Genomic DNA, 21,900 nt, shown 5'->3' on the forward strand with positions numbered 1-21,900 from the left:
AAAGATATTTTTGCCATGCATACTTTCCAGGTTGGTTTGAAATAAGGGGAGGATGTGGTGCATTACACAGAGATATATACATGAATGCAGCATGCATAATTTCTGATAGGACTTTAGAGAAGAGCACGAATAGGGGTGCCACAAATATTTTTGCTCTGCTCAAGCACATGACAAACTCCAAGCCTTATCATAGTTTGCCAAACCCATTAAACCTCTCCTCCCTGTCCAGTCTAATGCTCTGAAGTGCCTGCATTAACAGGCCTGCCTCTAGAACTGGTGCCAGCTCAGACTCACTCAACAGCCCTGCTGCTGCTCTGCCCTCCTGGCTTGCTTTGCTGGCAGACCCCAGAGCACTTTCCCTCCCTGTGTCCCTGCCATATGTACCCTGTTCCTGTTCTGTCACACAGTTTGCTCAGCTCCTTTTCACACTTCCCTACCTGTTTAAGGGGCTTACTGAGCTGTTTGGTCACCCCATGCTAATTTTTCAGGTGTCTCTATGCTTTCCACCCTGTGTCTCTGTACACAGGGATGTATTTTATTCATGACAAAGGCTCTCCAGACATTGATCTAAAGTTTTCATTATATATGCAGCTCCAGAGATGCCTGCTCTTTCCATTTCATTCAATTTCTCCTGCTACCTCAGTTTTTTCAGTCTTTGTTCTCACAGCATTTTGTGTCCCTGTTGGCTCTTGGCCATAACTACTGCTGCTCAGGGTTAGAGTCATGAGGACCTTCAATGCTTTTGACACTTATTTTAGCAAATCAGCTCAATATTTATCAAAACTGTTTTTCACTATGACTACAGAATTACCTTGGTTCTCCTCTTTTTTGTACCATGGACCCATCTGAAATGGTTTCAACCATGATGCAGGAGATTAGGCTTATTCCCTACAGCATAAAGCAAACTTTGCAAGAAGGGAGATGAAGAGATTTATTCCCCATATCTGTTCTTGTCAAGGCCTTGACACAGACTATGAATGAGCTGCCAATTAGTACTGCATTTTCATAGCTCACTATCAGTCAACAACACATAGCTCACTAATGTCAACAACAAGACAGAGCCATAAATCTCCAGTTAGCTAGATCAGAAAAGGTGTGTAGGCTTGACCTTGGCTGCATTTCAGGTGCCCTCCTGCTGCTTCTATCACTCCCCCTCCTCAGCTAGAAAGGGAAGAGAAAAATATAATGAAAGCTCCTGGGTTAAGATAAGGACAGGGAGAGATCATTCACCAATTAACAACATAGGTAAAACAAACTCAGCTTGGGGAAAAAAAATTAAATTGATTACCAATTCAAATCAGGATAGGATAATGAGAAATAAGAACAAACCTAAAAACAGCTTCCCTCTACACCTCTTTTCTTCAAACTCTCAACTTTACTCTAAATTTTCTCTACCTCTTCCCTGCCCAGCAGTGCAGGGGCATGGGAAATGGTGATTGTGGTCAGTTTGTCACATGTTACCTCTGCTGCTCCTTTCTCCTTTGGGGTAGGACTCCTCATACTGTTCTCCCTGCTCCAGCACAGGGGTTATGCCACAGGACCTCTGACACAAGTCCCCCTCACAGGATGCAGTTCTTCATCAACTTCTCCACTCTGGGTTCCTTTCCACAGGTGTAGATCTTCTCTGGCACCTGGAGCATCTCCTGCTCCCTTCCCCCTCCACCTGACCTGGTGTGTGCAGAGCTGTTGGTATCAGATCTTCTCTGTTGGTATCATATCTTCTCAGCTTCCCCTGGCTGCAGGTGCTGTTGTGCAGGGGTTGTTTTTATTCCCCCTTGCTAAATCCATTACCCAGAGGTGTGACCACTGTGCTGGTGGGCTTGGCCTTGGCCAGCTGGCAGGTCCATCCTGGAGCTGGCTGCATTGGCTCTGTCCACTCACTAACAAAACCCTGCCAAGCAAACCCAGCGCAACAGGCCCCAGGAATGCTGACCTGGAAGGTCAGGAAGCAGCACAGGTCACACAACACAAAGCTCCAGAGTTATTGCCTTTCCTCTCTGTAACAAGTTCTCCTGTAGCATCCTCCCTTAGATGCTGTGTGTGTATTATTTAAAAACCAGCACTGCTAAACCCCACAAGTTTTTCACCACGCATTTCGCATTTCTTCAGAAGCCTGTGCTTTGTCTATGATATTTCTAGACAATAGAAGCAAACCTTTAATTTTAATTTTAACCTTAGCTGTAGCAAAAGGCTACAATGCACTAAAAATTGAATACAGAAACAAAAACCCACAAGCACAATATTCAATTAAATTAAATGCCACTTCATTTGTTTTCTTTGAGTCTCGACAGCTCAATACTCAATTTGGGGGAACTGTTCTTTCGTAAACATTTTGAGCAGGTAAACAATCTACTGGCTTTTTCCTTTTTGAAACATTATTTTCTTATAGCCAGCATTTGCAAGAATGCAATTATCAATTTCTAAAATATACCCCCTACATCACATTGCCTTATTTTTGGAGAAGGCAGGATGATGCTTACTTAAAAAGAAAAATTCCTCTTATGATGATTTCAATCTCCAGGGAATGCAAAGATAACAGAGTCCAAGAATGCTGAAGTCAAATGTGCAGCAGAAAAGGGCATGGAACATTCAGTACCCAAAATATCATCAGAATCTTCTCTTTATCTCATAACTGGTGATAAAGAAACAGGACTCTTGTGGACTACACATGTACAGCAAGGAGGCAATACAGCCCTGTCTGAAGGGAGAACAGTAGACTGTCAGGGGCAGGAAAACCCACTCAATACTCAAAATTAGCTACTCTGGCCACTCATTTGATGGCATGGCTTTTTAGGCAGCACAGGACACAACATCAAGCATCTGACAGATTTAGGCATATTCATTCCCAAAGGGCTGCAAAAAAATGTCATGTAGCCCACATGCATATCCATGTCAAAATTTGAAGGTAACATTCTAATAAGCTTATTTAGGGCCCAAATACCAGAAACATATTTGGATGTTTCCAATGCCCTGGCAGGAAATAGTCTATTGTGCTACTAACTGTTACTGCCATATGCACACCTTCAGGTGAGGGCATGTATTGCCATTATGTATCTTTATTACCTGCTAGGAGAGAAGCTATTGGACTTATAATTATCCATTACTACTGGTACCTGGATACATTTCCTGAGGGAAGCTTTCCACTAATTCATACTCTTGTCATGCTTGCTGCATCACATCTAATGTCGTTTTTCTAAATTAGATAAATAAAATATTTATATTTGGTGACCTTGAAAAGAAATGTGGACCACTAGCTCAGGATGAATTTCCTGGAATTCAATAAATATTAATAGAATACAACAAGCACCAGAGCAGAAAAAGAACGACTGATATACCCTTAATGAGTGTGGTGGCATTTATTATTTAAATGACCATTAGAAACACTCTTAGCCTTTTGAGGAATTCAAGCAGAAGTAGTAGACAGATGCTCCTGAATGCAGGAGATTAATCATTCTTTCTGTGCAGTGCAGGGCCAATTAATTTGTTTTTTTGTGTTGTGCTTTCTTTTTTTTTTTTTCCTCACCAGTGAAGAAAAACAAATTAAAATCTGGACCTTTCTACGTGTCTAACGTACGTAGTTAGGAGTATTTCTGTGGCCTGACTACAACCAGCTGGGTAATTCCTCATAAGCAAATTGTGTTTCAGACTCAAGAGCACAGGCATGCTGTCATAGAATAAACAACATTTCAACATGCTTGTGCCAGAAATAGCACCTGTGGACAGGAATGGATACTGCTGGTCTTTAGGAAATCTCACAAGTTGTGTAACAGACAAATAGGAAGGACTGGCCTTAAGAGTGAAATTTTATCGTGCTGGACGTGGGTAACATAAGTTACCATTACCTGAGTAAAATCAATAGATCTTGGTTACAGACACCAATCAAGACCATGGCAGATCATTGTAAAAGTTGAGATCAGAAAGAGTGGGGATATATAAGTATTTCCCTTTGAGTCTGCAGTGACTGGTCCCAGTATATGCCAAAGAAGCATCACAAACCCAGAGTGGGCCAGTCCCATCCTCTGGTGAGCTGCCCTTGCTCTCCCATAGCCCTGTGCCAGCACCAAGGGGTAAGGCAAATTGCTCACAGCAGCTGTGCCTCACCTTCAAGACTCAGATCCTGCAGAACATCATCCACCATGAAACCACAGGCCAAAGTGTCAAATTCACTTGGGCACAAGCAGACCCTGGGGTCAGACCAAGGCTTTAAGTTCCATTTGCATTTCATTGAACAAGCACAGGAGATTTGTTGCAATGAAGGTTCTGATGCTGGTTACAATGCAGTACTGATTATCTCCATAAAAAGATGAAAGGAGGAAAAACCACCAAGCTACATGGCTATATAAGGCAAATATGATGGTGAAATTCTATCCAGAGATATAATCAGTACTGCTTGGCATTTAAAAAAAAACCAAAAAAAAAACCAACCCAAACTCCAACAAACTTCCAAAATAATAGACTCTTATTTAATACAGAGTTAGGTTTTTCAAATCTAGATGAATGAAAATGGAAATAAAATTTAACATTTGGCTTACATAAAGGAACAGCATTAAAGACTTAGTACCCCATGTTCCGGTAAATCTTTGTGAAAGATAAAAGAAAGCTACAGCTTTTAGGCATCCTCATATTAAAGATAAATGCAGCAGAATCGGCACATTTCTTATGTCCTTTGCTACTGCATGTCCTTAGCTTCCCACCTTGATTTGCTGGCTGTTTAACAAAAGCAGCTCCTGCTTTACAGCAGGCTGTAAGTTTTTGAAAGGTTATAAAATTTTGAGTAGCCTGAAGCTGTTTTAGATAAGGCCCAAAAAAAAAAAAAAAGTAAGGTGTTTGATGGGACAGTTACTCCCATCCTTCCCTTCCCCTGCAGAGCTTTGCTGATAAGTAGGTATTTCTCGAAAAGGCTTCAGACAGGAGGCCCCTTTGCCTCCAAACCAAACCTGAGTCCAGGAATACTCACTTTCACGTTTTGTCGTGTTGGCAAATGGTATCCCTAATATGGGAGCTGGAACACAGATATTCTAATGTCTCTTGGAGGGTTTTTTTGTGATAAAGGTAAGTTAGTAAGGGTTTTGTAACATGCTTCTGAGTTTAAAGCCAGAGCCTTATGTGGCTAAGCAAAGCAGTTCTGATTTCTAGCAAACTGTTTCTATGTAAACAACCAAGGGAAGGGTAGCCTTGTTGCAGAGGAATAGAAACGAGAAGGTGGATGGGACCTGACTTTTAAAATTGCTTTTGTAAAGGTCAGGTCCACACTGATTAAGTATCAAGTCATTGCACAATTGTCTAGATCAATTCAGATGTTTACTGCAAGCTGGATAATGATCATCTACTTGAATATGATGGAAAAACTTGCTATGTGCTGATGTGGCTCTGAAAAAGAGGATTGGAGCTGAGATGTTCCTTTCTCTTCTGTCTGCATCCAACACTCTCCACAACAGTTTAAGTGAATTTTATGTTAAAGGTACAGCCTTTAAACTCATGAGACTGAATTTGTAGTTCATTATCCAAGCACAGAGTATGGGTAGGAGCTGGACAGCTTGTTGGCCATGACTTAACATATTCCCTGATATTGTAGCACAGCCATGTCTACTAACTGATAAAATATATGTTCCTCCTGCTTTTTAAATTTCTTGCTGCCAAACACAACACCAGGATCCAGCAGCTTTTATCACCATTCCCTCCTGGGCAACACTACATTTAAGCACCTGCTTACCATTAAACAGGTGCTGACAGTCTATTGATTTCAGCACTTCCCACATCCACATTGATCACAATCAAGAACATTTTAGACTTTGGGGCATTTTGCACAAGTAGATGGATTGTGCACTGGACAATGGAAAATCCTCTACAGCACAGCAGCATTCCAAAGACTTTGCTGTCAGCCTCTAAAGTCATTTAAGCAAAGGCAGTGACAGGACAGAGAGATGGCAGTGCTGGCATGGGCTCAAGTCCTGCTCCACCATTCACTTCCTCTGGATCTTGGACAAACAATTTGGGATAATGGTCCTGCTTTGCTTCCCAAAGATGGTGCAAGAGGCAAGACACAGGGGTGACAGAAGGTCTTGCAGCAGCCTACAAAGAGGTGTTAGGTCACCTCTGCACCTGCACTTGAGAGCTGTCCTGGGGAATATGAGAATGTGAAAGCAAGGCATAGCTAACTGCTATTTTCCAATCCTAATTTTTTCATAGGATTGAATCACCTTGATATTTTCCATCACAAAAGGAAGTCTTGCCAAATGCAAACCTACGTCCTCATGTTAATGAGAGTAAAATTAATTATTTCTGCTTTAAACAGGAGGGTAGTTTAGAAATGTCTACACAGACTGGAAGGAGAAAAATCAAGTTAAGCATTCTCTTAACTATGAAGTTGTTTTGACAACTTCTACACAAGTGTGAAGTATTTCCAGCCAATCATGCCTTTCAGGAATATCATTTGTCTATAATGCAAACTAGTATTTGCATGACTTACAACAAAAATAATGAAGATACCCATATATCTTTGGAAGAGCAATGGGCCTCTGTTTCTGTTGTCTTTAAGCACAGCTGGGAAGGAACACAAACACCTCTGCATTTGATGGAGTTCACACTCCAGGTCTGTAGCAGGCTTTATTGCCAGGCTCATGTTTTAACTAGCTAAAAGACATTCAAACCCCCTATGGCTCTTGCTGGCAGTTCAGACACAGCTAGATGAATCAGAGATGGAAGCTGGTCCAAATGTTGCACCGTGTCCATTCAACACAGGCAATCAATGGCCCTAAATTCCTCTGTGATCAAGTTTGTACTTCATTGTTACAGAGTCAGAACATGTGATTCAATCTCTGATTCAACAAGTTCAGCCAGGTGAACGTGTACCTGCATCTGAGAATTTTCTCTCTAGCATCTCTTACAAATAAGCACAGGTCAGGACCAGCTTCCACTGAAGCTCTGAACAATCAGTTTTACTCAGAAAGCACTGCTCTTGTTACTAAAAAGTGATTTTCACCATGGCACTGGAACCTGTGAGGGGTGACCACCCTGTCCACAGAGCCTACACAGTGTGTGTTCTGTAACCTGTTACTGGATAGATGGAGAACCTCACAGTTTTGTCCCTAAAGCCATCAGCTCAGATGTAAAAGAGATAAAATCTCTCACAGTTCCTCTTTCAAGTAATGATTTGTGCAGTGCCCATGTACACCAGAGTGTCAGTCCTTAATAAAAACTTCAAAAAAACCCAAATAACACATAAGCCAAAGTGTAATTTTCACACTCCCCACCCCCTACTGTAAGGTAGGCTTAAAAAAAGTGTTTAGAACATGATTATAAGAATGATAATAGTTTAAAATGGTTTTGGTATTCTGAAAATAGCATGGAATTTTATACAGATTAAATTTTCTAATCATTTCTGTATTCCAGAAGAAAACTAATCCCTGTGACTTTCCACTGGATAAGGCACTGAATTACAAGCAAGCATGTGATACTGCAAAGCAGGCAATTAAAAGCCTTTCTCAAAAAAAAAAAAAAAAGACATCCTTGATTGAAACATCTGTGATTTGGTTCTGCAGGTGATACTAAAAACTGTTTCCTGATGAACACAGCTTCTGGCACAATTATTTACTTTGAAGAGGCTGCACGTCTGAACAGGTTTTCGAAAGGGATTGGGCAAAACAGGCATTTAAACTTTTGACTTACTCTTAAAAGATTATTTTTGTCTAAACTGAATTGAAATGCATTTGCAAAAGAAAATAAAACATCACTCAAGTTAGAATTACACTTCTTTCTTAAAGAGGCCATACTGCAGAAAAAAATTCCCTTTTTAAAATGGGAGCAGAATACTTACACCATGCCTCTTGTCTCAATAACTAATTAAGCATGTGTTTAAGTGCTTTGTTTAAAAACATGTCTGCTTAGTAAAGGCAGAAGTGTCTTATTGAATTCAAGAGTGTAATGCTAAGAATACACTTCAGTGCTTTGAAGAACTGCTTTTGATTTGATGGAGAAGAGTTTCAGAGAGAAAAGAAATAGAGGGTCTCCCTGAGTTCTTAAACCAAACTGGATATGTGATTTCTGATTTACTGGGAAAGACTTCATCTGCAGCACTTAATTTCTTTCAAAGGAGCCCTGTAATTACCTCTTGGATCTTGCCAGTGTAAACACCACAGAACCCAGGAAGCTGCTTTGCAAATGAGGGTTAATGCAGCATGTGATACACCAGATAGGACTGGACAGCATTAAACAAAGGTTAATCCTCAGCAGAAAGAGATACTAAATGGCTTCTCTTATTGAACACTCTAATAGCAGAAGGGGAGAGAAGAAAAAAGCATTGCCTCTCAGATACTTAATTATCTGCAATGTATATGCAAATATCCAGAATTTGATGAGGTCTTTACTTTTCACCTTTAAGCACCACATTAGTAATTCATGAAGCCACTACTAACGTTGTTGAGTGCAAGCAGCAGTGAAAATTAAGCACTAATGACTTCAGAGGTAGGGTGCCCATAAAATGAGTAGATACCTCTGAGGTCATCTGTACTATCTGAACATAAGTGATGGAAAAATGTACATTAGCTCAGCATTTCATCAGCTGCAGGTTTCTGAAAATCATCACTAATGCCAAGGGTAGTTACATGGACAGCAGGGGAGTTGCTACAAACAAAAGTAGCACACCACCATTACTAAAATGATCACCACACACTTCCTGGCCTTAAATCCCCCCAGCTTACAAGCAGTTCAACAAGGCAGCAAAGCAAAATAACACACAGCTAGGCCCTGCGCCAGGGAGGCAACACAACGAGTTAAAGACCTGTGATCACTTTGGCTCCTTTCCTGAGGACATGAAGTTTCAAGCAAGTGGCAGAATTACGTTTACATAAAATCACTGGGATTTCAGGGCCACCTGTAAGGCTCTAGCTCCCCAAAGAGTTAACCTGTGGCAAACCACACTGCAGCAAGTCTGCCAGCAATGACTTTGTTAAATTGCTGCAAGAAATCCACTGGACTTTCAAACTATCCAGGCAAGTGTATGTTGGAATACAGCTATTATAGTAAGTCTAGTACTGAGAACTAGCAATACAGTTTATGCAATATTAAATAGCAAGTATTGAATTTACAACAAAATCACAAGGTTATTTTGACATGAATGCTATGTTAGTAAATTAAGATACCTGCTCTTGGCCTAACAGCAATCAGGCCTCCTATGAAGATGTTTCTGTAGAACTCATTTTGCATCTTACTCTGCTTTCAGTATTTCAACACAAAAAGAGCAGTGATTTTTTTTTTTTAAATAACTTCAAGAAAAAGAACAAATCAATGGACCCAGTGTTTCCATGCTCTTGAATTATTTAGGTGCTGACATGATTCCAATATTCATCCACCTCAGAAAGTGTGCTGCTCTGGAAGACCACAGCCACACAGAGCTGTAGTAATTTACACACCTGGAGGATCTGCTCTAGACCATGAATAGAGAGGGGAAATTTGATTTTTAATGTGATACCTCCATGGCAACCTGGGCTTGTAAATTAGAGGTGTTTCTGTCTGCTTTGATTTTTGATAATAATCACAAAGGCTGGTGAAATATATGTATTTATAATCAACAAACTTGAATGTTAGCATGGATGGGTGATAAAGACCCCCACACTGATGTGCTTTAAAAATAGTGAAATCAGTTCTTTAAAAATAAAAAGGACGATGGGGGAAAAAATTACTTTTTCCAGAGTTACAGTACAGCTTTTTAAGTAGGTTCACGGTATAAAAGAGATTAAATGGAACAAAAATCCAAATACAAATACTGTACAATCTGTCAAACAGCATATATTTTATTACAGATAAAAGAGACGGGTAGTTGAACCCTTTGCAGCACACCGAGATTAATCATTCATTATCGGTCTGTCAGAAAATGAGAAGGACAGGATAAAAGACTGCTGCCATTAGTGGCACTCCCTGAATTTAACAAGGTAAAACTCCTGTTCAGCTGGAACAATGAAATTATTGAAGTCTGAGAAGCAGAGGACTGAGAAAGCATCAATGATTTATGACTGACTGAGGACTCCGCCTCAGCACATCTGCGAATTGCGCTACGGATCCGCCTGCCTCAGGCAGGAGAGGTGGCAGGAACATGTCCCAGCTGTCTCTCCACAGACCAGGCAGGACACCCAAGGTGCATGTCAGTCTCAGGCAGGAACACGGAGCCCTTTCATGCATGGTGCCCCTTTAAACACAGTACCACAGCGAGTCTGCTGGGCTGTCACGGAGCCATGCCCTGCTTTGCTGGGTACACCTCAGGCCTGCAAAGACTTGCGTGCTCTTGGCAAGACCTACGCCAGTGCTCCCCACTGCTGCAGTGCCTGGATCTTGTCTGTTGACTACCAGGTCCAAATTCCATTCTTTTTCTATTCTATTCTTTCTTCCAAGTTCTATTCTTCCCAGAAATCACACAAAATCTAAAGATGGGGCTTGGAAAAAGGTGATACTGCCTATCACCTATGCCATGTCCTCTCTTGAACCCCACAGGGCCCCTACAACAACAGTTATGATTGGATACTCTAGAATATGTTCAAGAAATGGCTTAAGATATGCATGGCCAAACCAGCACCCTAGAGCCAGGATTAGCTGGGCTTGCAGACTAAGAGGCAAAGTTAGGACAGGCAGTTCCTGTTTGAGTTATAAACTTGGGTTCTGCAAGGCCAGCACTTACACCTGAACCTGTGGGACAGCATTATAGCTGGCAAAACTGGAGTCAAGACACAATCTGGCATGTACAGTGATACACCTGGGACAGAAATTACAGAAAATAACATTTAGATAAGAATTCTGAGGAGGCTGGAAATCCACAGACGGTAATGTGTAAAATCCAGGCCTTCGTTATAGGGACTTAGGTAGATGGTGTCATAATTGCTAAACGCAGGACTTGTTTTTGAGGCAGGTAGCTCTGCCCAGCTGTCAGCCTCATGTTGTCTCTCCACTCCCATCCAGTCTTACTCAGCAAGCACAGGAAGAAGCCTGCTCATGCTCTAGCTGTGTGTATAGTGTCCTGCTCCTGCCTTTGCAGGATTTGTGGGTTTGTGACTATCTAAAGTAGAAATACTGCTTCCCAGCAGGACAATGCCACTTACTGCTGGGAATCTTATGCAAAAGAAAAATAATATATATTAACATATGTAAAACTGAAAGAAAAACACTCTGAGAAAAACATGTAGGCTGCTGGGGGAAAACTCCTGACAAAATTGTTATACAGCAGTTAGTGAATTACTTTTTTCAGAGAGGCAGTAGCTGAATTATCAATATCCAGCAAATGACTGTCTTGATTACAGTAAATCCTAAAGGCAATACAGCCTCTTCAATGGAAAAACCACTGCACTGCTATTTGCAGAATCAAATAACTTACTTCATGTCAAGCCTTTGATTTCTGCATGCTTGTTTTGGACTTTGAAGGTTGAATTATGCATTAAAACCTGAGCCCCACAAAGGTTCTTCTTCCTTGGAAAGTGAAGAGTTTTAGCTATGATGGCAAAGGGGAAATAATGTAAAAATTGGTATGGAAAACCCTGCCAGCTATAACTTGCAGTTCTAGGCTGATATTGAGAACCCAGCAAGGTTGTGATTCAGCTTCTGTTTTACCCCAGAAGAATAAAGCAATGTTAACTGGGAGAAATAAAATCAGTCAAACACTCCACATCAAACCCAAGAAACAAAACACATCTTTACTACGGCCTTACTTCTCTACAAAGCTTCTTTTAATTTGTCTCAACCTTCACAATTATTGTTTTAAAATTTATAGCATTGTATTCTTCTAATCTACCTGTTATGTCCTATTAAAACTAATATTAAAACTGGAGATCTCAAAGCTGTGCCTGGCTCCTCATGCTCATTTTAAGGACACAAGGTCAAGCTTAAGGACACAATGTCAGCAGAAGCCTTCATAGGTCCTCCCCTGTTTTTTACAGTTTTTTGGGGTTTTTTGGTTGCCCCTCCAATTTTCTATGATACTAGATTGCCTAATAAGTACCACCCCCAAAATGCTTCCTTTGAGCTGAACATAGCCTCTTGAGACTACTTTTTATGCAGTGAATCTGAGGGACTCACCTTTAGATAGCATCATATTAACTCACTCCTCAAAACAGCTGCGTGAAAGGAAACACGGGACAAACTGGAACTCAGAGACCTCAGGAGATAAAAAGGGCAAAGGGATCTGGCTCTTTGTGGAGAAGTACTACATGAGATGCCACCTGTCAGAAGGAAATCAAGGTTTCGTTTATTCATCAAACCTCCATGCATAAAGTGAGGTTTATTGACATTCAAGGAATGAAACACATTTTCCCTGAGGATTACCTTGTGCAGACACCTGTCATTATTTAATAATATGTGACTTGCATTTCAGTATTCAAATATATGAACAGTCAGGATTTTCTTGAGGTGCAGCACAAGCCAGATTTCACCAATATTCTCAGGCTTCCATGTGAAAAGTGGGCTCTGGCATTAGGAAGGATAAGCCAGTGGACACCTCACACTCCTAGTTCTGCTTTGGCTAGAATATACTTTGAAATCTTGTAATGTTTTAAGAATGGAAAACTGGGATGGAAAAAGCAACAGCTTGTATCTTAATATAGATGATAATCATATTACCCAATGCTAAATGGCTAAAAGTCAGGCATCCAGGCTAAGTTGGTTATTTTAAAGAAATCAAGCCCTTCTCACAGGTAACTCACTCATACCAGAGGGAGCTTAAACCATTACTTAGACGCTTGTCCCACAGATGGGCAAACTAGTCCTTCTCCCGATTCCTGCTTTGCACAGCTTGGTCTTTCCTTTTCTGCCATGCTAGAACCACAAGCAGTAGAAACTGCTGTCTTCTATTTGCAATCAGTGCATCACAGCTCCTAAACCAAAACCTCATTGAGTTTCAAGAGAGGAAGCTTCCTCACTCTGCTTTACAAAAGGAGATGCTGGTTGCTTTCAAAAGTAGAATTATGAAGAATTTTGAATGCTGATAGTGTCAGCATTGTAGTTTCAAAATAGTCACTGTGACTATTTTGAAAGACACACACGAAGGCTGCACATGCCATAACTCCATGACTATTAATCAAAGCATCCTAAAGAGAGAATTTATAGTGTTTGCCACCAAAGTGAGAGACAGAAGCATATTAGCCTATTGCACCAGCATCCTGCAGGTCTGACCACAGCAACAAACCCCAGTTGCAGGGACCACAGGAAGCACCTTTGCAACTGGTCTTTTGTGCCTAACCCTTTTCCACAGCATTGGAGTGAAAGCAGTTAAAAATATACTCAGAGATGGTAATAGAAGGCTTATGAATGAGTCTGAATAAACCCCTCACAGACCTAAACCACAAAACTGATAGTAAAACCAAATGATTTTGTGCTTGGACCAACAATCTCACTCACACCCTAGGTTTCCTTGCTGTCCCAGCAATTTTGTTACACCCAGTGCTGCAGACTATTGGAAGCTAGCTGTTCTTTCCCCTCCAAAAACCAAATCACCCTTCATCATGACTTCAGTAGATTCAGCAACACATGGATGCCTCCACAGTGATCCAGCTTTCCTGCACAAAGGCAGTAAGACTCGTGCTAATAGAAAATCTACAACAGAGAACTCACTGTTAAAAGAGCTGGCAGATGGCAATTCAGAGGAGGAATTCCTGGAGAAAGAGAAACAATGAGAAGTAAATCACAAAAAGGTTGGCACAAAAGCTCAATTCATGACCTTTATAAAGCCCTCAGTACACACAAAGCCTAGCTATACTTTTTGGCTCAGGCTGAACAGGATTTCTGTACAGCTTTCAACACTGCAGGTGCAGATGAGTAAACAGCAAGCCAGGAGCAGCAGCAGCACTCATGGAATTACCGGAGCCTGGTTAAGGCCTCTGGCTAATCCTTCAGTTTAAACCTCATTTGATGTTTATGCTCCTGGTATATAGGGCTGGAATTCAAACACGGGGTGTTTCCCAGAGGTGGAAGACAGACAGACAGTGTGCTGGCCCAATTCCTCCCCGCTAGCTGCAGCAGCTGACAAGCTTGGATTGCTGCCTGGCACCTTTGTGCCACAGGGCTGGGTGCTGATGCCACCAGCCAGGAGACGCCCTCAAAGGCCAGCTCAGACATTGTCCTTGGGCATGACTCTTTTCCCTTCAAGGGCCCTTGGTCCTCCTTCACTGCAAAAGCATTTTCTGAGAGACAGATGGGTTCATCCTAGCTCCCTTATACTCACCATGAGCTGGGCATAAGGGAAACATTTCTCCCCTCCATCCCTCAGACAGGAGATGCATGGTCACAACCAGCTCTATTCCTGCTTTGGCTGCTTGCATGGAGAATTTCAGTGCCACAACAAAGTTCAAGGCACACGAGAAGGATCTTAAAACCCTTTCCCACTGTGGCCAACAGAAATGGCCCTCAAAACTCTGAGAGCCAAACCAGCTAGGAATTACATTCATTTGCCCTTGGAATTGTTCACATGGTTTTCACTGACCTGAAAAAACAAACCCAATCTTTTTTCCACCCAAACAGTAGAGCTCCAATTACTCTAATACTTCATGAGAGATCGAAAATATCAATTAAATTTGGAAATGTTCCCCTGGGCTTTGAAGACTTGGGCACCCAAGGCCCAAGCACACAGACTTCAGTGCCTCTTGGCTGCCTCTCCAGGTTTTTCAGGCAGCAAGGCTGCAAGGCTGTGCTCTGGGAGCACTGATCCCAAAGGCCAGCCAGTCGGCCTTGGCAACAAGTGGGCACTCGTGCAAGCAATGCCAACACAAGAGGAAGAGGATGCCAGACATCTGCCTTTGCAGTACAGCACAGAGAACATGGCTGTATCCTAAATTCATCTTTCCAATCTATCTGGGTAGATTCACCCAACTGGTACACATCAGCAAAGCATCTTTGCCCCTATAACATATACTCTTTGCTCTCAAAAACATACCAAGCTTCACACAACCAATGCTGTGACTAGAGGTCATCTGTGACCAGGAAAGAAAAAGGATTCCCCACAGACTGAGTTACTTTGCATGCAGAATAGCAGCTGTCACTGAGCTGTTGGCTTTGAAAGCACACAGCTAAGCACAGGACAGCCCACCCAGCCCCACAGCCCTCATTATGCCATTAACAAGGAGCTGTTCATCCATCTTCCCTTGCTTTAACCAGCAGGTCTGTTATCAACACCACTGGCAGCAGCATGACCTCTTACATATAAGCATCTCATCTCGCAGTCGCCATGTGCTGCTATCTTTGGGCAAATTTTAGGAGATTTTTTCTGAGCTATAGGCACTTATTTGAGCCATGCCATGAAACACAACTCCATATTCATTGCCACTTTTCTTACATCTCTGACCATGCACACACATGCCAAGACAAGCTTGGTAATCTATTGGAAAAGCAGAATTCAGGAGCGGCAGCAAACTGGGGATGGCTCGTTTTTTGTGTTTTTTTTTTTTTTTTTTTTTTTTTTAAAGTGGTTGTATTGGTTTGGTTGCTTTTTTGATTTTTTTTTAATCTAGGTTCTTGGGGAGCACTCTTCAAACAGTACCTCATTCCAATTCACTAAGAAGGCAACATCAACCTGAAAGAAAAATATGTTCTTCCATCCAGTTGAGAATTCAATGTTAAGAGGACAATCTGTCAAAGACTGAAACTCTAGAACTTCACTTATTCAGAAGTATTCCAGCAAAACATCACAGGAACCATAGCCAGCCTAAAGGGCCTCTATGTGTCACCTAAATCCAGAGCATTCTGGCTGGACTACATCTCCCACAAGCTCTGTGGAGAACATTTCCTGTGGTGGAAAAGAAGATTTTTTGGCTTGTCATCTGAATAATCTCTGCCCACTAAAGTGTTGCAAATGTCGTCCTAGTAGTAGACTTGCATCGAGTTATCATCTGTGCTGTACTTTAAAGTTGGAGCCCTATTTTCACATATTGAAAAAACCCTAAAAATGAAAGGAAGCTCTTGGACATAATATTTTAATCCAAAACAAAGTTTAGGCAGGTTGTTTCTCCTCTATCTATTGCAGCAAATACCAGATGAGATATGATGTATCCTTTATAGGCGCCTTTATGAAACCTTGAAGTGCTACATACATACAGCAAAGTCTGCCGCTGAGATTGCGATCAAAAAACCTCACACAGGACAAATGTCAGAGCGAGAAGAGAGCTAGGAAATGTTAATAGCATGCCTTTAATGGCATGCTGGCTCCTCATCACAAGGCAAATGGTTTGCTGGAGCTACAGCTGTACTACAGTACCAGTTTGCTGAAATGAATGTAGCAGCATTGTTAGCACTGAGCTTCCACCATGTCCTTAAGTGTGCGTGAGTTACTTTTAACAGATCAGCTCAGTGCACGTTTGTTACACAGACAACAGCAGCACTTTGGAAGAGGTGCTTCAAATCTCCAGAGATGCGTTCAATGTGACAGTAACTCGCAGGTTGTTCAAAGCTCACTTTCAACAGAAGAGAGTCACTCCCACTAATGCAGCCACTGCATCCCTTACCCCACTTTTGAGTTTTTTTAATAGTTGTTCCATTCATAAACTGGTAGTGGAAGTAAGAGCAAAAAGTTTACAGCCACTCCTAAAAATATACAGAGGAAGTCTAAAACCTTCTCCAAGTCAATCCATTTAAGCTGCAAACACACCTGGAGAGCAGGAATTTCAGTGGGCAGAGAGCAAGAAACTGGCATCATCTGTTGGAGTACAACAGCCCACAGACCGAGGCAGACAGAGGGAGCTGTTGCTATTCAAATGGGAGATGCTCCCAGGCAGACACTCATGATTATACACAATCAAGCAGTTTGAAAGATGACTGACACTGAAGACCTCATTTACTAAGGGCAAAGCGAAAATGCATCTGTAATTCCCCCCCATTTCCTTCTATAGTTTTCATCTCCTCTTGCAAAAAAGCACCACCAACAACACAGAAGTGTTGTGCAACATTAAAAATAAGATTTTCAAGCCTGCCTCAATTACAGTCCATTACTGAAACCAAGCAGAAAGCATTTATCACCCACATGGCTTATCCCAGTGCAAGGGGAGCACTTCATGGAGCAATACAGGGAGTGGCAGACTGAAAGGATAAGGGGACGCTTCCTGTGCTGCCCCAGGACACCACAGACCCAGGTTTAAATTGAATTTGCCCCCTAGCACAGCTGGTAGCAGTTCTAGATGGGATCCAGCTCCAGTTCTCCAGGCTCAGGCGATTTTCTCAGTGGCCTATCTAAAGGCTGGTACCTAAATTGCTGATGAACAAATTGTCTTCAAAGTCTAGGAGCAAGAAACAATGAGGATGTGTTCTGGATCAGACTGAAGTCCAGTTAGCTGCTGTCTTCTAGCACTTATTTAGAGCAAGGGTTATACACATTTTTACCCTTTGACAGGCTTTCACTACTGTCATCACTTCTGTCCTCCTGGGGAAGGGATTCACCACAGAATGGAGGAGAACACCAGCACCTCAGAGATGCAGCCAGAAGGATGCTATTGAAGCCCCTAAAGCCCCAAACTGCTCAGTGTTCAGCCAGCAATAGGCTGGGTGGCACAATTCTCTTTTCCTTGCACTTGGCTTTTGCTTTCTAGCAGCTTCATTCAAAGCAATAACAGATTTCCCCACAAAGTGCAGCAATGTCCTTGGCCCCAAAAAGTGTGAGAAGACTAGCAACAATTAGTTTAAAACAGGTATCTCAAAAGCTTTTATTGGCAGGCTCTGTAGCAAATAGACTGCAATCCTGTTAAAGCAGGGAATTCAAGTCTGAACAGGAAATTTTAGAAACACAGAGAACATGCCAAAGCATTATCTGCTATATTGCTTTTGCTCCTATTGGCAAGAGTGTTGTACTGTACGAAATGATCTTTAGTTCAATATTTACAGCAAAGGAAAAAAAAAGGCCTTGCAAAAATTAATGGGTGAAACACCCAATAAAACAAAAAAGCACAGGAAACCAGCCTGACTTTCTGATCCCTTGCCAATACCCCATCCTTTCTAGGCTGCACACTGCTACAAACAGCAAAGAAACAGAGGACAATAAGAGGTCAGAGATGGCTCCCGATGTTTAGAAGACATCCTTTGGAAGAATACCAGAGAGATTATTTATTCTTTTTTGCCATGTCTCAGCTTTAACAGATGGAATCCTAGTAATTAGACAGAATTCTTCTGCATGCTCCTGTGGAATTTAATGAGTGGTATCTACTTGCTTCTTGCTCTGTACTTCTTGCTCAGGTCTTCAGGTGGGATTCCCTGGAGTACTCAGTCTACCTCACCTTGTTACAGCCAGGGGCAAGAGACCTCCTGACCTCTGCAAGAACAGAGTGCAGCAACATCCTTGCTGCTCCTTCTCCTACCTTTGAATTTGTCTCCCTCCTGCCACGGACAGTCTAATTGATGTCAGTCAAATTTAAACCCCATCTCATGCAAGTACACTGAAGAGACGTATATAAATATTCTTCTGAGCAAAACCTGAAGGCAGCCACTGCACAGAGGGGGTTCAATTTCAGAATAGAGTCCAAAACTTTACTTTCTACCCTGTTTAATACTTTGATTTATATCCTCATTAGCCTGGGGAATAGCTCTTATTAAAACTATTAAAGATAATTTTTGCAATAATATCAAAGGATATGAGTAGGCGTAATGATGGTACTAATGATAAAAATTAATAACATTCATTATTTTTAATCATATGTACAGTTGAAATGAATAATCAAGAAAATAAACAAGACATTTTATGTGAACCAAAAATGAAGGGGATGTGAAAACACTATAAATTACACTCAGTTGTCCACTCAAAGTTTAATATTGCACTTTTTGCAGAAAGTATTTTGCAGGCAGGCCAGACAGCCAGGAAGCATTGAGCAGCATAATGTAAAACCATTGCCTGTTCACCTCTTCCAAACCTGCACCTTTGGATGCCTCCCTCACCCCAGGATAATGTGGGCATCTGGCACCTTAATGTATATATGAGACATAACTGGATTGAGATGTTATTAATGCTAAACAGCAGCAGAGACAACATTTTTTCCTTTAGTCTCTACAGCTGTTCCTTTACCATCTCACTGTCCATGTCTGTCCAGATCTTTGGCACAACACTGTTTCTCACTCACAGGAAGGACAGTGCAGCCAGGGTCTCCACAGACTTTGGCAATAGCACATCCTGGGATCAAGCACAAGGAACCCATGAAATTTCACACAGCAGCTCTCAGCAATGCAGGCAGGAAATTCATCTGACCTAAGGCAAGAGCCCTCCTGCAAGACTGTCATATACAGCAGTTGATTCTTCCAACCATGTTCCCTTCCAGTTATGAAACAGCTTCAAAATCCTAACTCACTTTGGATTTCAAGAATGCAAGACTAATGCTCAGCAAATAAGACAATGTGCTTCTCACCCTTGTTTCAAAACTCTGAGAACACAGCTCACACTAAGCACTACCTTCATAAATACATAATTAAATGCATTTTTTGGTCTTCCTTCTTGGAAGGGGGACTTTTATTCAGGTTTTAAGAACAAAGTAGCAGGTTGGAAGTCAAGCTAGAAATAGATCTCTTAACCAATGAGGTTATCATTATTTACAAAAACAGAACTGCAGTCTTGGTGTTCATTACAGACCACCTTAAAGACTTTGCAAGAGCTTTTGCTTGACATTAAATCCTCCAGTGAAAGTTATGAAAGCCATTTGTAAAATGAAGGGATTTTCTCTTCAGAACCAAACCTAAACTTTGCTGCTCTCAAAAGCCCTCTGTTTGTATCACCTAAAACACAGGTTCTGTTTTAATTCTGAAATAAATAATATAGTTTTTAGTCTGAAGACAGGTTGCACCTTTCAAATTTTGACTACCCCAAAGCTTCAATAGCTCTGATATTCCTCAGCCTCGGTAAAGGCACAGGGAAACCCAGGTCACACAGGACTTTTTTGAGAAATGTACTTTTACCTACTCCTCACATAAAGTTCCATAGGACAGAGAAAAATCCATAGGAGAGAGAAAAATCAGACACAGAAATGAGCACTGCATGGTCATAAAAGCCCTTTTCCCCAGCTGATGAACTGGAGTTCCACACACTGAAATTCCAGTTGCTGGTTGTACCATGCAAATTTTTCCCAACTTGGTCAAGGCTACCAAAAATCCCAGCTGCTCTCCTAAGAAGACATTCCATACTAGAAATTGCAGGAATTGCCAAAAGGAAAATTTGCTTCCTGGGCCACCAGAAAGGACAAATTAAGGCTAATTTACATTATCTTGTCAGTTTAACACACTCAAGGCCAGAGGAACAGTTTCACTCAAGCAAATTGCCTGCAAGTTGACAAGGCAAAGCCCTGTGACAACAGCAGCCAGGTTATCACACATCAGTAAAAGCTTTTCATCACCAAGAAAGAAAAAATCCAGAGCAAAAAAACCCAAAAAAAGTGCCTCTTACCTCTTGCAGTATTTCACTTCAGTATTCCACCAGGAGGATGATCATCCCATCCTCATACACTCATTGGTCCAGCACACAATGTGATGCAAGACAGTGGCCATGAAGCCAGCCTCAAAGATAAAGCCCAGCTCCCCCAGCAGCCAAGCAGAAGAAGCAATAACAGGTAATGCTCCTCAGCTGGAGCTTAAATAGCAGTAGGCAGGCCCAGCTGAGGACAATTAGGGGCTCTAAGGGCTGGCAAGAGCCCTGCAGGGCTGCTGCGCTTTGCTGCCTGAGAATAGGTGGTCCCCCTGGGAGAAAAATAAAGTGAAATTAGAGCATGTTTGGACAAAAGTTCCTGGCTTTTTGGAGTATCTTCCCATATATTCCTTAAATAGTTCTGGGAGAGACAGCCATCTCCCAAGATATCTTTGCTTCCCAAAACACCACAGTCAGTGAAGAGGTATTCCAAAGAAAAGAGAATTAGTCACTGCCCCAAATCAGGAAGGACAGATGAAAACTGAACCCAGACAGCTCCAGGGAAAGGAGGGCTTCGTCCAGCCTAGGTTTTATCAGCTGCAGTGCCAGGCTGGGTGATATTCTGGTCTTTGCTCACCTCTGGATTTTTCCTTTACCATTGGCTGGGGCTAGAGGCTTGGTTCATATGCATAGGACTCCCCTTTTCTCCTGGCACTTGTTCCAGCTGAGCAGTGCAGGAGGCTTTGTGCCTGTCCTTCAGGCACACTGACAGAAGCAGACAATGTGTTTGTCCTCCCTATGTCCACCCTCCTGTGCAAAAACCTTTACTGTAGAAAAAGAGACGCTAACGTGATGTTAGAGAGTTCTCTGGGCTTCTCTTTGTTTTGCTCTTCCTCCTTGCTCAATATTTTTCACTTTTGAGTGCCTTATGCACATAGGTGTGTGCTTTCCAGTGAAATTGCAGTTCCCAACGTGTCTGTGTGCTCTCACTGCAGCTCTGACACCTTCAGTGCCTGATTCAGGGCTTCTGACAGTACATTTGCCCCTGAGGGAACCTTCTGGCCTGCCCTAGATGTGGGAACAGATTATTATGGTTGGGTTTACTCTGATTTTTACTCTCAGAAATATCAGTTCCCAGATATGAAGGCATTGAGTGACACCCACTGAGATGAGCAGCTCTTGGAATGGGGGAGGCGATATCCTGGCTGGAACCAGACTAGCTGGTCCAGCCCAGGGCACTGCCACCTATTCTAAATCCAATTTCCAAACATGGGCTCAGGCAGGGGAGGCTGTTTCAGGGCTGCAAAACCCCAGCTCATCTCACTCCAGGAAAGGAGGGCAAATCATGGGCTTTGGCCTTCTTCCTTCTCAAAAGAATATGTGTTCTTGTCAAGACAATGAGTCATCAAACCCAGAGAATTAGTTCTATTTCCTGTATTTGGAAATGGAGACTAACTTTTGGGTTTTCCAGACTTGAGAACAGGCTGATGAGGCTGTTTTGTGGGCTCTAAAACAGAAAAAAAGAGGCTTGTGTGTTTGGGGCTGGGAAAAGTGTTCCTGGTGTTGGG

The 21,900-nt window shown here is 42.0% G+C and overlaps 1 long non-coding RNA gene across 2 annotated transcripts in view; it reads right to left on the reverse strand.

Annotated features, from left to right (window-relative positions):
- The window catches only part of LOC135447390 (uncharacterized), a 127,520-nt gene extending 106,986 nt beyond the window's left edge, over window positions 1–20,534 (reverse strand). Inside the window, exon 1 of one of the 2 annotated variants that reach the window (XR_010440087.1) lies at window positions 20,375–20,502. This is a non-coding gene — a long non-coding RNA (uncharacterized LOC135447390). Of the gene's footprint in view, window positions 1–20,374 lie in introns of both variants that reach the window. The other variant, XR_010440086.1, reaches the window with a different exon arrangement.
- Between the last annotated feature and the right edge of the window lie 1,366 nt (window positions 20,535–21,900).

Source organism: Zonotrichia leucophrys, chromosome 4 (assembly GCF_028769735.1).
Source record: "Zonotrichia leucophrys gambelii isolate GWCS_2022_RI chromosome 4, RI_Zleu_2.0, whole genome shotgun sequence".
NCBI lineage: Eukaryota > Metazoa > Chordata > Aves > Passeriformes > Passerellidae > Zonotrichia > Zonotrichia leucophrys.